Source organism: Lissotriton vulgaris, chromosome 6, assembly GCF_964263255.1.
Source record: "Lissotriton vulgaris chromosome 6, aLisVul1.2, whole genome shotgun sequence".
Lineage (NCBI taxonomy): Eukaryota > Metazoa > Chordata > Amphibia > Caudata > Salamandridae > Lissotriton > Lissotriton vulgaris.
Window position 1 is genome coordinate 1,023,601,201 of NC_141694.1, and position 16,300 is coordinate 1,023,617,500.

The following is a 16,300-nucleotide window of genomic DNA, read 5'->3' on the forward strand; positions in this document are numbered from 1 at the left end:
GAGAACCATAGAAAGGTGTAAACAAAGTGGAAAAGTGGTGACTATTATTATAAGTCAACTCTGATAACCAAATGACCTCATCCCATTCTTTCATTGACTGGAGACATTGACACCTGATCAATTGTTCCAGACTTTGGTTGACCCTTTCGGTTTGCCCATCCGTCTGAGGATGGTGACTGGAGGATAACCTTACATCCACTTGTAACAGTTCACATAATTGTCTCCAAAATCGTGAAACGAATTGGGTACCCCTATCCGTGATCAAAACAAAGGGTATGCCATGCAACCTAACTATATGTTGTAAAAACACATGAGCAAGTTTCATGGAGGTAGGTAAACCAGACAGAGGAATGAAATGAGCAGTCTTTGTGAATAAATCCACTACCACTAAAACAGTGGTATTCCCCAAGGTAGTGCGAGGCAGTTCTACTATAAAATCCATCGAGACTGTATGCCATGGACCTGGAGGTGTTGGAATTGGATTTAGTAGACCTACAGGTTTGGTGTGTGTTGCCTTGCTCTGCGCACATACATGACAAGTTTTCACAAAGTCCTGCACATCTTGAGAAATACTGGGCCACCAACAGTATCGTTTTACCAGTTCTATAGTTCTCTTGCATCCCGGATGGCCCGCTAGTCCCTGAGTATGACACAGCTGTAAAACATTCTGCCTCAATGGTTCTGTGGGAATATATAATCCTCCTTGTATATATCCTAACCCTTCCTTCCATTGGGTGTCTTGTTTCTCTAAATATTCCAGAATCAGGGGATTCTGTTGTGCATCTTTGACTTCCTTCATGAATCTCTCTTCCTTACTGAGTGCCCCTATGATTTTCTTGGATTCAAGGATAGAAGGTGGAACATCCAAAGTGGGCAAGGGATCATAACCTAATCTGGAAAGAGTATCAGCTTTTCCATTCTTGCGCCCGGATCTGAAATGTATCTCAAAATCATACCCGTTGAAAAATTGCGTCCACCTCAACTGCCTCATAGAAAGGGCTTTAGTAGTCTTTAGATATTGAAGGTTCCTATGGTCAGTGATGATGGTGACCGTATATCGAGAACCCAGTAAATAGGGTCTCCACTCTTCAAGTACCTTCTTTATTGCGAGCAGCTCTCTTTCTCCCACTGCATAATTGACTTCGGGTGCGGTCAGTTTGTGAGAGTAATAAGCCACTGGATGTAGTTCACCCGTGTCAGGATGGACCTGGGACAACACACCCCCTACCGCTACTTGGGAAGCATCCACTTCTACCACGAAAGGGCTGTTTTGGTCAGGATGTCTCAGGACTGGAGCAGTTGTGAATGCATTCTTTAGCCTCTGAAATGCTTCGTCTGCCTCAGCCGTCCAAACGAAAGGAATACCCTTCCTCAATAATCTGGTAATGGGTGTCACAATGTCCGAGAAATGGTTTATGAAACGTCGGTAAAAGTTGGCGAAACCAATGAACTGTTGTACCTCCTTCACCGAGGAGGGTGCCGTCCATTGTACCACCGCTCGTACCTTGTCGGGATCCATTTCCAAACCTTGAGATGAAATAATATATCCCAAAAAGGATACCCTTGATCTATGGAAAAAACATTTGTCCAGTTTGCAGAACAGGTAATTGTCTCTTAACCTCTGCAGGACCGATTGGACATGAAGGATGTGGTCAGGTAATGTATTGGAATAAATCAGTAAGTCATCAATGTATGCAATGACACATTGATCAAGAATGTCACTCAGGATGTCATTTATGAAATACTGGAAGGCAGAGGGAGCATTGCATAAACCAAACGGCATGACTAGGTATTCGAATAGTCCATATTTAGTACAAAAGGCCGTTTTCCATTCGTCCCCCTCCTTAACTCTTACCAGGTGGTATGCACCTCTCAGGTCGAGTTTGGTAAAGAAATTGGCAGTCTTAACTTGATCCAATAAGGAAGAGATAAGAGGGAGTGGGTATCGGTTCTTAATGGTCACCGCATTAAGGGAGCGATAATCGATACAACACCTCAGTCCCCCTTCTCGTTTCGGTATAAAAAAAAGGGCCGAAGAGGCAGGGGATCTTGACACTCTAATGAACCCTAGGTCTAACATCTTGTCTAAATACTCTCTCAAGTATACATTTTCTTTTTCTGTTAAAGCATAAACCCTACTAGTAGGAATGCGGGCGCCTGCTTGTAGGTCTATCCTGCAATCGTATACCCTATGTGGGGGTAAACAAGTGGCCTCTTTGGCATCAAAAATAGATGAAAAAGATGCATATACAGTAGGCAGGATGGTGTCTGGCTCATCTATTTGCAAGTCCGTAGGTGTAGTAACACTACCACTTATGTGCATTATCTCCTGGTCTTGATGTAAATAGACATTTTCATCAGGGGTGTTCTGTACATCTTGTAACCCCAAGGATTTCATATGTTCACTACATACTGTGGGATTGAACTCTATACTGCCTTTCTGCCAGTCTATTGAGGGATTGTGGGCTCTTAACCAAGGCAGTCCTAACACTACAGGAAACTGCGGTGACTGAATTAAATCAAATAACAAGTTCTCTGTGTGTACATCCAATAGGGTAACCTGCATATCGTCAGTGGACTGTGTAATGGGACCCGATTTAAGCGTGCTGCCATCAATGGTACATACTTCTTCTATGATGGCCTTTGAGGCTACAGGGATCTTATGTTGTTGGGCCCATTCCTGATCCATAAAATTACCTGAAGCCCCGGAATCAAGCATAATAGGGATTCGTGTCTCAGACTGCTGCCACTGCAATAAAGAAGGCACCATGAAATGACTCTGACTGTGTGTGTTGGAGGAGACTATAGATCCAGAATGACCCGATGCCTTAGTCTCTTTTGGCTTCGGGTCTGCTAGTTTTCCGACCGTCTGTTCTGTTTAGGTTTAATAGGGCATTCTCGTAAGAAATGGCCTGCTTTACCGCAATATAGACATAGTTTTTGATCACGTCTTCTCTGTCTTTCTGTTTCACTGATTGGCCCCTTAATGCTCCCTATCTGCATAGGTTCCGCTCCATCCGCGGAAGAGCCTGTTGAGAGCTCAGTCTCGGTCTTCCTTTCTCTGTAATAAGTTTTACCATAATCATATCTATTTTTATCTCTTCTACGTTCTCCCAAACGGTGATCTAATTTAACCACCAGATCTATCAACTCCGGGCATGTATCAGGTGGATCTACCACATGTGCCAAGGCGTCCTTTAACTCATCACGGAGCCCTTTGTAAAATAAAGCACTACGTTTGTCTTGTGGCCAATTAGCTTCTGCTACTAAACGATTAAAGGTGGCTATATACGTAGGCAAATCCTTGTTTCCTTGTTTCAACAAAAGGAGTTCTGTATCGGCCGCGTGGGTGAAGGTGTGTTTATCAAAAAGTTTACGGAGTTCACCCTTAAATCTATCGTAATCTATAAGTAATGGATCATCTCTTTCTATCAAAGGTATGGCCCAATTGGAGGCAGAGCCACCCAAGTATGAAATCATGAATGCCACTTTTGCCTGGTCGGTCGGAAAACAAGTGGGTTTACACATATAATGTAACTGGCACTGACTGATAAAAGCAGCGCATCTTGTAGGTTCACCAGAAAATCTTTCCGGGGGTGCAAGAGGCAATGGTGGAGCCGGAGTAACCACTTGTATAACAGGTGTTTGTGAACCCGAAGCCGCCCCTGCTCCTCCACCATCCATTCTATCTAATCTCGTAGTCAGGGCCTGAGTTTCAATTTGAAGATTCCCCATCATATTAGCTAGATCCGTTAGCGTCACTTCCATGGTGTTTGGGCGACAAATATGTCAATCAGGCTTTGCGTTCTGTCGTACCTGGGAGTAGGTTGTCTCGGAAACACCATGCAATTGAAGCTTAATCCTGAGCTCCCCCACACTGGTTCACTCCACACCAACTATATATACACTTGGTGATAAGAGTAGATGCCAGTGCCAGGGACACAGGGGAACAAAACAAGGAAAGGTAGGGTTAACACAGGAATCTGAATCCCAGATGCAAGAGAACTGGTCAACACTCGTCTGAACCTCCCCTGTTGATAAAGAAAGAATAATTAGGTATATACTTTATGGGATCTGTAAGTGTTTATGCTAAAAATGCTTATATGTATAGTACCTGGTGAGTACGTGTAATGCTTCTACCCATAATCAATCTTCCTTCTGTTGACTTCACAGTTAGGTAAGTAATAGGGAATATGAACAATATATTCCTATGAGATAGAGGAGTGCGTTAGCATTAAGGGTGTAATCACAGAATACCTATAGGTATATATCTATTAATGGAGTGTACCTAAATGGTCCAGTGCCTTTCTGAAAGTTGACTCTCCGTTCTCCATAAAAGTAAATCCTGTGTATAGTAGTGAGTCCCTGTCAATATAGAGGATAATATCAGAACTCTACCACATCGTCTAGTATGTCTATATATCGATAATGAATGATAGATACCTGTCTCGCATATGTGAAGTTCGTATATCACTTCAACCACAATTAAGCACTGACTTGTGCTACAAAGGAAATAAACCTCCTCGAGGTAACTATAAACGCGGACCAAACTACCGCAACTTCCTGCTAACAAATATCTCCGTGTATGACTCCAAAATAAGAAACACGGAGGAGGAATAGAATCACGAAATAATAATTAACTCTCCAACTTAGCTTGTCAGGAGGAGAGAGTCCAGAAGCGAAGCCCTACGCCGAGACGCGAGGAAATCCGTCGGAGCCCGTAAACGCCACCACCGTGACCCGGAAGCTTAGCTGGAACCCGGAAGGAACGCAAAGCGTCTTCGCTATGGAGAGGGGAGAATAAATAGCGTAAAGGCGCATGCGCTATACCTGCGCATGCGCGTTTCTGTTGTCTGCTAATCTGCCAACCATGCCCTTGCCAACCACGGCTTCCGTGGATCGGCAGGCATGACAGATACTGAGGGATTAAGTGCATAGTGTTATTTGAGTTAGGTGAATTATGACTTTAGCCTATTGGCTTTGATGTGGTCTAATATCATTCTGCTTTCTAAGTAGTAGAGGCCTATGCTTGAGCAACTCCATATTCTAAACTGCAGCCATCTTCTGAGCCTCTTTAGGTGAGAGGTTATATTTTTAATTTCCATGTGTTGTTCAACAGCAGTGAACCAGAGCGGACCGGTTCTTATCGGAAAAAATGTGCTCTCTCGATCTTGGTGTCATAGCAAAACGCTTGGCCAGTTGCTTGTTGTGCTCCTGGTACGAGGTGGTACAGGAATCCAGTGAGAACTGTAGGCGGAGTTAGCTAGAAACTTCGATGGAGAGCTGCATTCTATATTAGAGAAAGGGGGTCCGAGAGAGGGTGAGATGCTGGTCTGGTGGTTTGGCGGTCTGATGATACATCACGGTGCAGATGTGCAGTCGTGTTTGTGGAACAGAGAGTCCTGACCCAACCAGAGAGGGAAAGAGAGACGGACCCTTCTTCAGATGACGAGATGCCTAAGATTATGGTGAAGTGTTCCAGGTGTACTTATAGTATCTAACTATGTCTTTATTTTCAGGCTCTATGTATATGTATGTGTTGATGATTGCTACTAATGTTTAATGTGATGTTTAGATATTTCTTTCTTTTGTCATCCTATTATCATGTAATAAAGAACCATTGGAGTATATCATTTGTTTGTATTCCTTGTGAGGGAAGGTCTGGACCCTTTTTTTACCAAGTACTTACAGAGGGATGGGCGATTCCACTCAAACGGGTAATTGTTGATACGGAAGGGAAATCGGCTCCCATCAGGGATGTCTAAATTCTAATTATTCTATCCAATACATTGCTAGGAGGAGCATGCGCTGTATACCCTCTCAGATGGGGAGGTATTGTGATTTGCTGCGTACCCTCTTGGATGGGGAGGTGTTGTGACTTGCTATTTGCGAGCTCCTCTGCAATGGTTTTATATGTTGTCAGTGTTTATTCCTTTCTTGGGTAAGTATTGTGAAATGTGGTGTCTTTCTGGATCCTGAGAAAGGATGTGGTAAGTAATGGCCTGGTGACTGACAGATATTTTAAAGGAAACAAGTGGTCCTTAGCATGTAGGAATAAAGGTAAACAAAGATATTATATAGACCACAATGGGATGCTATATAGTTCACAATCCCTTGTCCAGCCAGACAGGGAATTTTTATTAATTTGATAGGTTTGTTCAGTATAAAAAATAAAACATATAACCAAAACAACCAGAGTCCTTTATGAGTGATACATACATGTGAACACAATGTATTAATGTATGGTTGATTTACTCCAGGATACACTGTTAATTTAAATTCACATCAGTGACCTGTAAGCTCACCCTGTTTGCCTGATATTTCTTTCACTTACTGTCCCTTTCACTTCCTTCTCACGTACGGCACAGGACTGTGCCCTACTGTAACCCTTATTGTTTTGGTTATATGTTTTATTTTTTATACTGAACAAACCTATCAAATTAATAAAAATTCCCTGTCCGGCTGGACAAGGGATTGTGAACTATATAGCATCCCATTGTGGTCTATATAATATCTTTGTTTACCTTTATTCCTACATGCTAAGGACCACTTGTTTCCTTTAAAATACTTGATACCCATGGTCCTGAGCCATTTACTGGGTTCCCCTTGTCTTTTCTCAAATAACTAGTGACTGACAGAAGCACCAAAACATACAGAGAAGTAGGTCATTACACCCATCCAAGTGGGCCGTCTCAAAAAGAGAAAAGTATCTGTCTGGCAAGCGATTGTTTACACGTTTTTTTACCTTCTCCCGCCTGAAATATTTCTTCGTCAAGCAAAGGTCAGAGTTTTCATAGCAGACGCCTCTTGTGGTCCCAGATCTTCGCTTGTTGTTGGCAAGGGTTTCTTTGCATGCCTGCTGCAGGTCAGATGTGGGTGTTTGGGCTCGGAGGCGGGGTGGCCCGTTTAAAAATGATTTGCAATATGCAGGGCATATCTGAGACAAGAAAATGGGGACGCGTGCCCCCCCCCCCTTTGCGGCTTCTTGTTCATTTGTTCCTGTTTAATCTCCACCTTTGCGCAGTGTTGGAACCTGGGATGTCAGGTCACCTAGGGTAGCCTGGCCTAGGGTAAGACATGCAATCTAGAGGCACAAGTGTGAAGGTTGCAAACCACCCAGCAGTAAATTCACGCAATAACACACAAAAATAACACTACACCAAAGTATGGAAAAATATGAGCTGTTTTATAAAAATAAAATTCTTTGCTCTCTTGGTTCTAGAATTCACAGTTCAGTACAATACATTCTGTCAGGAGAAGAAACAGTACTTTTAAAATTGCCAAATAAGTTAATTATCAGCACATTACATTTAGTCAGGTAAGTAATAACCATTTCAATGTCAATCTTACAGTTCCCCTTTCTTGGCTTGTCACCTTCTCATCAAAGAACAGCAATTCCCTTGAAGCAGAGCCTATACTTCTCTAGGAAAGGATTCGTATTTCCTTCATCTCCTCTACTAGCAACTAGAAATATGACTTTTCCACATAGGGCAACAATTCAGGAAGTCCCTTCAGGGCTTCTCCAAGGGTGCTTCACACATGAGAACAAATTCTCTATTCCCCAATTTGCTATGTCACGCCCCCCCTTTGGTTCAACTCCTTACTTGTGGCAGGATTTTCAGTGGTCGTCTTGGTACGCCAGGAGATGGGGTAACCACCTGGCAAGTCAAAGGAACCAAGCGCTAGCAAAGCTCACCAGCTTCCAGGGCCCCTCAGCCTTTCCCACCCCGCTCGAGCCAACTACTCGGTAAGGCTCACGAGCGGAGAAGGACAGAGTAAGCAGATTTCCCCTGCAGCTATCAGGCTCCTCAGGTTTCCCTTCCCGCTCACGCCAGCTCCTTCAGGAGGCGCTCGAGCAGGGAAGAGGTGACACCACACGCTTTCAGCCGCCGAAGGGTTTCCGGCGCTCCTCCTCAGCTCCCCGCGCTCTGATCTGCGGAACACTACACCTTCAGGCATGCGCGGGGCGCCCGCGCTGTCACCGCCTCTCACCTCGCTGGCTCCGATGGTGAGACGCTGCTCTCACGCGCTGACTCCGATGGCGAGACGCTTCTCTCTCGCGCTAACTCCGATGGCGAGACGCTTCACTCACGGGCCTGCTCGATCCTAGGCCCTTCCTGAACTGTGGAAGTGGGAACGCTTGGGGCATGCGCGATAGCGCTCAAATACCTTCAAAACAATGGCACATCCACCACAACGCGGCCGGTGCCCCCGGGGTCCTGTACACGGCGAGATCAGCGCCGCCTCATAAGAACTGGCTCCCCTTTCCTTCCTCTGTTTCCTGAGAGGAAGTAGAGTCCTGTCGCCTGCGTTTTAGGTAAGGTCCCACAGGGACACACTGGCCAAAGTCTGCTTTACACCTAGGGCGATGGGACCTAGAGCTATATCTCTTCACAGGTCAGCTCCCAATCTCTATCCTTCAGAGACTTCTTAACCCTTGGTGCTGGCAGGAATTGGGGATGAAGTGCACCCTTTCAAAGGTCTCTCTCTCACTGGGCAGAGGACTGCGCTCTGCAGCACTGCAGTCTCCTTCTCCTCTTGACACCCCTGTATTTCCAATCTAGGGGTTGATCAGGCGCCCAGGGTCTCCAGCCATCCAAAACAGCGGGGTCAGGACAAGTAACCCAAGGGAGGAAGGGTGGGGAATCAGTAAGGCAACCCTCTGACTAGCCTACCCCCACCTTCAGCTACAGCCTGTCCTCCAGCTGACTCTCTCTCCAGTGAGACAAAATGGCTATCCAGCATTCCGCCTTTTATAGGCTGACCCTCAGGAGTCCAGAAGGGACCAGAAGGTTCTGGAACGCCCTATACTAGTCTATGGGCAAGTTCTGGGTTTGGCAGTTAGGGCAGTTGGTAGCCACCATTTTGTGACTCCAACTATTCCTGTCAGAACAGGCCTCTAGGCCTGAGGTGAAAGACTATGAGGGGGAAAAGAACACCTATCCCCTTGACCAACACCTAGAAAAAGTTAGTGGACACAAAAATTAATAAAGGTATGAGGGGCAAAAAGGGGACAAAATAAATAATAAATTGGAGGGACTACGCAAAAAAACCAGACAGGTCTAACACGCGTCCCCCCCCAGCTGAAAGTGGGGAGAACTACCCAACCCCTTGGGAGTCCTCATCACCAAGGCGGAAATACCTGGAGAGACCATCTGCATTGGCGTGGTCCACTCCAGGCCGATGTTCCACCCGGAAGTCCATTCCCTGTAGGGAGATGGACCACCTCAACAGCTTGGGATTTTCCCCCTTCATTTGCATCAGCCAACGAAGGGGTCGGTGGTCAGTCTGAACCAGGAAGTGCGAGCCAAAGAGGTATGGCCGCAGCTTCTTCAGAGCCCACTCCACCGCAAAAGCTTCCCTCTCAATTGCACTCCACTTCTGTTCCCGGGGAAGCAGTCTTCTGGATAAGAAGACCACAGGCTGATCCAGGCCCTCTCCATTTAGTTGCGATAACACTGCCCCAATGCCATGTTCTGATGCTTCTGTCTGGACAATGAACTCCTTGGAGAAGTCTGGGGCCCTCAGGACCGGTGCTGCACACATTGCCTGCTTTAGTTTCTCAAAAGCTTGCTGACAAGCTCCCGTCCAAACTACCCGTCGAGGTTGTTTCTTAGAGGTGAGCTCTGTGAGAGGCGCTACAATAGTGCCATACCCCTTCACAAAGCGACGGTAGTAGCCTGTGAGGCCCAGGAAAGCTCGGACCTCAGTCTGTGTCTTGGGGGGTTCCCAGGCCATGATTGCCTCAATCTTCGCCTGTAGGGGCTGCACAGTCCCCCTACCCACCAAGTGTCCAAGGTACACAACCGACCCCTGCCCAATCTGGCATTTGCTGGCCTTGATTGTCAATCCAGCTTGTTTCAGGGCCTGGAGAACTGCTTGCAGATGTTGCAAATGGTCCTCCCAACTGCTACTGAAGACAGCAATGTCATCCAGGTAAGCAGCAGAGAAGCTCTCCATTCCAGAGAGGACCTGGTTCACCAGCCGCTGAAATGTGGCAGGGGCATTTTTGAGCCCAAAGGGCATTACACAAAATTGGAAGTGTCCCTCAGGCGTGGAGAAGGCTGACCTTTCCTTTGCTCCATCTGTCAAGGAGATCTGCCAGTACCCTGAAGTGAGGTCAAAGGTACTTAGGTATTGGGCAGCTCCTAGCCGGTCAATTAATTCATCCGCCCTAGGGATCGGATGAGCATCAGTCTTTGTCACTGAGTTCAATCCTCGGTCATCCACACAGAACCTCAGTTCGGGTGTGGTGCCTGGTGGCGCGGCTTTTGGCACGAGCACCACCGGACTGGACCAAGGACTGTTGGAAGGTTCGATAACTCCCAGCTCTAGCATCTTGGCAACCTCTCCATGGATGCTAGCCTTCACCTTGTCGGACAGCCGGTAGGTCTTCGACTTCACTGGTGGGCTGTCCCCTGTGTCCACATCATGGGTACACAGGTGAGTCCTTCCCGGGACAAGGGAGAACAACGTAGAGTACTGCTCCAGTATCTGGTGGCAGTCCTCCCGCTGCTCAGGAGTTAGAGTGGGAGAGAGAATCACTCCCTCCACTGACCCATCCTTCTCTTGAGACGAGAATAAATCTGGGAGAGGTTCGCTTTCCGCTTCCTCTTCCCCATCAGTCACCATCATCAACATGACTTCGGGCCTCTCATGGTGGGGTTTGAGTCGGTTGGCATGCAGCACCCGTAGGGGCTGTCGAGGGGTCTTAAGGTCCACCAGGTATGTGGCCTTACCCTTCTTCTCCAACACTTCAAATGGGCCTGTCCAGCGATCCTGAAGGGCACTAAGCTCTCCAGGCTCCATCACCCACACTTTCTGGCCAGGCTCCAATTCCACCTGGTGAGCATTGTGGTCATACCACTCTTTCATAACTGCCTGGCTGGCCTCCAAGTTGTCAGAAGCCTGCTTCCACAACTTCGCCATTTGGCTCCTGAAGGCCAGCATGTAGCTCACCACATCCTGGGGGGGTTTCCTGGGAGACTTCTCCCAACCATCCTTCACCAGGCTGAGAGGACCGCGTACAGGGTGCCCATACAGAAGTTCAAAGGGGCTGAAACCCGCTCCCTTCTGTGGCACTTCCCTGTAAGAAAAGAGCAAACAGGGTAGGAGGACGTCCCATTTCCTCCGCAGGCTTTCGGGCAGACTTCTGATCATGCCCTTCAAGGTCTTATTGAACCTCTCAACCAGTCCATTTGACTGGGGGTGATAAGGAGTGGTGAACCGGTAGGTCACTCCACACTCCTTCCACATTGCCCGCATATAAGCTGACATGAAGTTGGTCCCCCTGTCAGACACAACTTCCTTGGGGAATCCCACTCGGGTAAAGATCCCCATTAGGGCTCTAGCCACCACAGGTGCAGTGACTGTCCTCAGAGGAATTGCCTCTGGGTACCGTGTGGCATGATCCACCAGAACCAGGATAAACCTGTGACCAGCTGTTGTTGGTGGATCTAAAGGCCCTACAATGTCGATGCCCACCCTCTCAAAGGGTGTGCTGACGACTGGAAGTGGTTCCAGGGGAGCCTTCAGCTTCACCCCTGTTTTCCCACTGGCCTGGCAGGATACACATGTCCGACAGTAAGTGTTGGACGCCACTTTCATCTGAGGCCAGTAAAAGTGGAGGACAAGCAGAGCAAAGGTCTTGTCCTGGCCTAAGTGTCCTGCCAGGGGTATAGCATGAGCCAATTCTAGCAGAAAGGCTCGGTATTGTTGCGGGACTACCAAGGCCCTTGATGAACCAGGCAAGGGTACCTTGGGTTCACTGTAGAGGAGTCCATCCTCCCAGTAAATATGGTAATGTCCCGTAACATCACCTGCTGCCTGGGCTTCAGCCTGTCGCCTCAGTCCCTCAAGGGTGGGGCACTCCCTCTGCCCCTTACAGAATTCCTCTCTGGTAGGACCTCCCTCCACATGCCACTCAGCAGGGATGGGTAAATCCTCCACAGAGTCTACTTACCCCTCCACGGACTCCTGGTCCACCACCGCAGGTGGCCGATCTGTCACATGGGGTGTGGAAGCGGAAGCAGGCTCTTCCTGTCTCCGGGTCCGTCCCTTTTTGGCAGCGGGTTGGGCCATTGTTCCAGGCTCCAACCCAGGCGAACTCCCTCTCCGGGCAGTCGCAGACCGTGTGCTTGCACAGGCCCAGTCAGGTGTACCCAGCATCGCAGAATGCGTCCGGTATTCCACCTCTCTCCAAGTGTTGTGCTCCATGTCATTCCCCAACAGACAATCGACTGGCACGGCAGGGCTTACGGCAACTCGAAGTGAACCTGCAACCCCCTCCCACTCAAAGGGAACCTCAGCCACTGGATAGTGGCCCATTCTGCCGTCAGCCATCGCGGCGGGGTGGAGTACATTGGGAACCACCTGCTCTGGAGACACCAGTTGACTTCTCACCATAGTCATACTGGCTCCTGTATCTCTCAGAGCCTCCCCTCTCTGGCCATTGATGGTGACCCATTGCCCTTACTTTGTAGTATTTGGGGGCACCTGGATCTTTGGAACCATCTCCCGCTCTCCCAGGGACACTAAGGTGACACCCGCCCACTCACCCCCCTTATCTAAGGGCATTTCCTCCCTGAGCGCTACACTAGCTACTCCCGGTGATTTTCCTCCGGTGGGAGGGGGTGGTCTCTTTGGGCATCTGACATCTCCCTTATAATGTCCAACACCACCACACTCAAAACAGTGGAGAACCCTTGGCTGCTGGCTTTGGCCAGGATTAGGGTTTCTGGGCGGGTTTGCCTTAGGGGTGAAACCTGCTCCCTTTCCTTGGAAATTATTTTGGGGACGTTTAGAGAACTCCTTCTTTTTCTCTCCCCCCTCCTTCTTCTGGGGGGCGCCCTGTCCGGCTTTTTGGGAATCCCCTCCAGTCCCCTTTGAGGACACCCGGGTACTTGCCCAGATGTCTGCCTCCTCTGCAAGCTTCCGGGGATTGGTCAGCTTGCTGTCCACCAGGTGTTGGCGCAGCTCGGGAAAGCATTTCTCGAGGAGGTGCTCTTTCAAAAATAGATCATACAGCCCCTCATAATCCTTCACCTCACTGCCCTTGACCCAACCCTCTAAGGCCTTTCTGGCGTAGTCAAGGAAGTCCACCCAGTTCTGGGTGCTTAATTTGTGGCTCCCCCTGAACTTCTGACGGTACCTTTCTGGGGTAAGCCCAAACTTCCTTATCAACGCCAGCTTCATGGTGGGGTAGTTGGTTTGTTCCTCTGGTTCCAGGGCCAGCAAGGTGTCCCGACCAGCAGGAGGCATGTATTTATACAAACCACCCCCCCAGTGCTTTTCCTGCACCCCATGGGCTCTTAGGGAGACCTCATAAGCAGCCAGCCACTTAGCTATGTCGTCCCCCTGACTGAAGCTCGCTGTAAGGTCTTTCGGTAAATAGGGTCTGGACTCCCTGGCTGTCTCTTTTGTCTCACTGCCACCATTCATTTCAGGAGAGGACCCCCGTCGCAGGCTTCTGAGTTCTAATTCCTTCAGCCTGAACTCATGGGCCATCCTCCTCTCCTCCTTCTCCTGCTCCAACTTAGCCAACTCCCATCTCAACTGCCTTTTCTCCCTCCTATCAGTGAGCTCGGCTTCAGTTAAGCTTCCCCCAGAGGCGCTACTGCCCCTCCTGGAGTAGGACACTGGTCCTGGGAGTAAGTTTTCCCCCTCAGAGTGGAATAACCCATCTATCTCCACCACTGTGTCCCGGTCTGCCCCTTCATCCTCCTCCTTCCCTTCTCGGTGTGCCTCCACCCAAGCCCTGAGACTGGTCTGGAGCTCCCCCTTCCTGGCACCATGCTTGAAAAATACCCCCATTTGCTGGCAGAACTCTTTCAGCTGAGCCACAGAGTAGACATCTAGGTTTTCTAATGCAAACTCCATTTTGAAATAGGCAAACCTAGATTACACACACCAGAAACTTAGAGTTGCTAGGGCAACCTAAAGCTACCTCCACCCACCACCAGGAACAAATTTGGAAAAATAAAAAGACAAATTAGGAGGGCCGCTAGGAGAAAACTCCTGGTGTAGGCTTAGTGTATTACGTTTAATTACTACTGAGTAGCTGCAACCAAGTCAGTATCCCACCGCTAGACACCAATCTGTTGGAACCTGGGATGTCAGGTCACCTAGGGTAGCCTGGCCTAGGGTAAGACATGCAATTCTAGAGGCACAAGTGTGAAGGTTGCAAACCACCCAGCAGTAAATTCACGCAATAACACACAAAAATAACACTACACCAAAGTATGGAAAAATATGAGCTGTTTTATAAAAATAAAATTCTTTGCTCTCTTGGTTCTAGAATTCACAGTTCAGTACAATACATTCTGTCAGGAGAAGAAACAGTACTTTTAAAATTGCCAAATAATGTCAAAACACAGTTCTATTAACTTATCAGCACATTACATTTAGTCAGGTAAGTAATAACCATTTCAATGTCAATCTTACAGTTCCCCTTTCTTGGCTTGTCACCTTCTCATCAAAGAACAGCAATTCCCTTGAAGCAGAGCCTATACTTCTCTAGGAAAGGATTCGTATTTCCTTCCTCTCCTCTACTAGCAACTAGAAATATGACTTTTCCACATAGGGCAACAATTCAGGAAGTCCCTTCAGGGCTTCTCCAAGGGTGCTTCACACATGAGAACAAATTCTCTATTCCCCAATTTGCTATGTCACGCCCCCCCTTTGGTTCAACTCCTTACTTGTGGCAGGATTTTCAGTGGTCGTCTTGGTACGCTAGGAGATGGGGGTAACCACCTGGCAAGTCAAAGGAACCAAGCGCTGGCAAAGCTCACCAGCTTCCAGGGCCCCTCAGCCTTTCCCACCCCGCTCGAGCCAACCGCTCGGTAAGGCTCACGAGCGGAGAAGGACAGAGTAAGCAGATTTCCCCTGCCGCTATCAGGCTCCTCAGGTTTCCCTTCCCGCTCACGCCAGCTCCTTCAGGAGGCGCTCGAGCAGGGAAGAGGTGACACCACACGCTTTCAGCCGCCGAAGGGTTTCCGGCGCTCCTCCTCAGCTCCCCCGCGCTCTGATCTGGGGAACACTACACCTTCAGGCATGCGCGGGGTGCCCGCGCTGTCACCGCCTCTCACCTCGCTGGCTCCGATGGTGAGACGCTGCTCTCACGCACTGACTCCGATGGCGAGACGCTTCTCTCTCGCGCTAACTCCGATGGCGAGACGCTTCACTCACGGGCCTGCTCGATCCTAGGCCCTTCCTGAACTGTGGAAGTGGGAACGCTTGGGGCATGCGCGATAGCGCTCAAATACCTTCAAAACAATGGCACATCCACCAAAACGCGGCCGGTGCCCCCGGGGTCCTGTACACGGCGAGATCAGCGCCGCCTCAACAAGAACTGGCTCCCCTTTCCTTCCTCTGTTTCCTGAGAGGAAGTAGAGTCCTGTCGCCTGCGTTTTAGGTAAGGTCCCACAGGGACACACTGGCCAAAGTCTGCTTTACACCTAGGGCGATGGGACCTAGAGCTATATCTCTTCACAGGTCAGCTCCCAATCTCTATCCTTCAGAGACTTCTTAACCCTTGGTGCTGGCAGGAATTGGGGATGAAGTGCACCCTCTCAAAGGTCTCTCTCTCACTGGGCAGAGGACTGCGCTCCGCAGCACTGCAGTCTCCTTCTCCTCTTGACACCCCTGTATTTCCAATCTAGGGGTTGATCAGGCGCCCAGGGTCTCCAGCCATCCAAAACAGCGGGGTCAGGACAAGTAACCCAAGGGAGGGAGGGTGGTGAATCAGTAAGGCAACCCTCTGACTAGCCTACCCCCACCTTCAGCTACAGCCTGTCCTCCAGCTGACTCTCTCTCCAGTGAGACAAAATGGCTGTCCAGCATTCCGCCTTTTATAGGCTGACCCTCAGGAGTCCAGAAGGGACCAGAAGGTTCTGGAACGCCCTATACTAGTCTATGGGCAAGTTCTGGGTTTGGCAGTTAGGGCAGTTGGAAGCCACCATTTTGTGACTCCAACTATTCCTGTCAGAACAGGCCTCTAGGCCTGAGGTGAAAGACTATGAGGGGGAAAAGAACACCTATCCCCTTGACCAACACCTAGAAAAAGTTAGTGGACACAAAAATTAATAAAGGTATGAGGGGCAAAAAGGGGACAAAATAAATAATAAATTGGAGGGACTACGCAAAAAAACCAGACAGGTCTAACACGCAGCAAATACACACAGGTCACAGAGAAACACACAACACACATTCACCAGCCTCCTCACACACAGCCTGGCATCTACCACCCTGCAACAAAACACTTTACCCACACATATACCACCCCTGCACACACCATCCAACA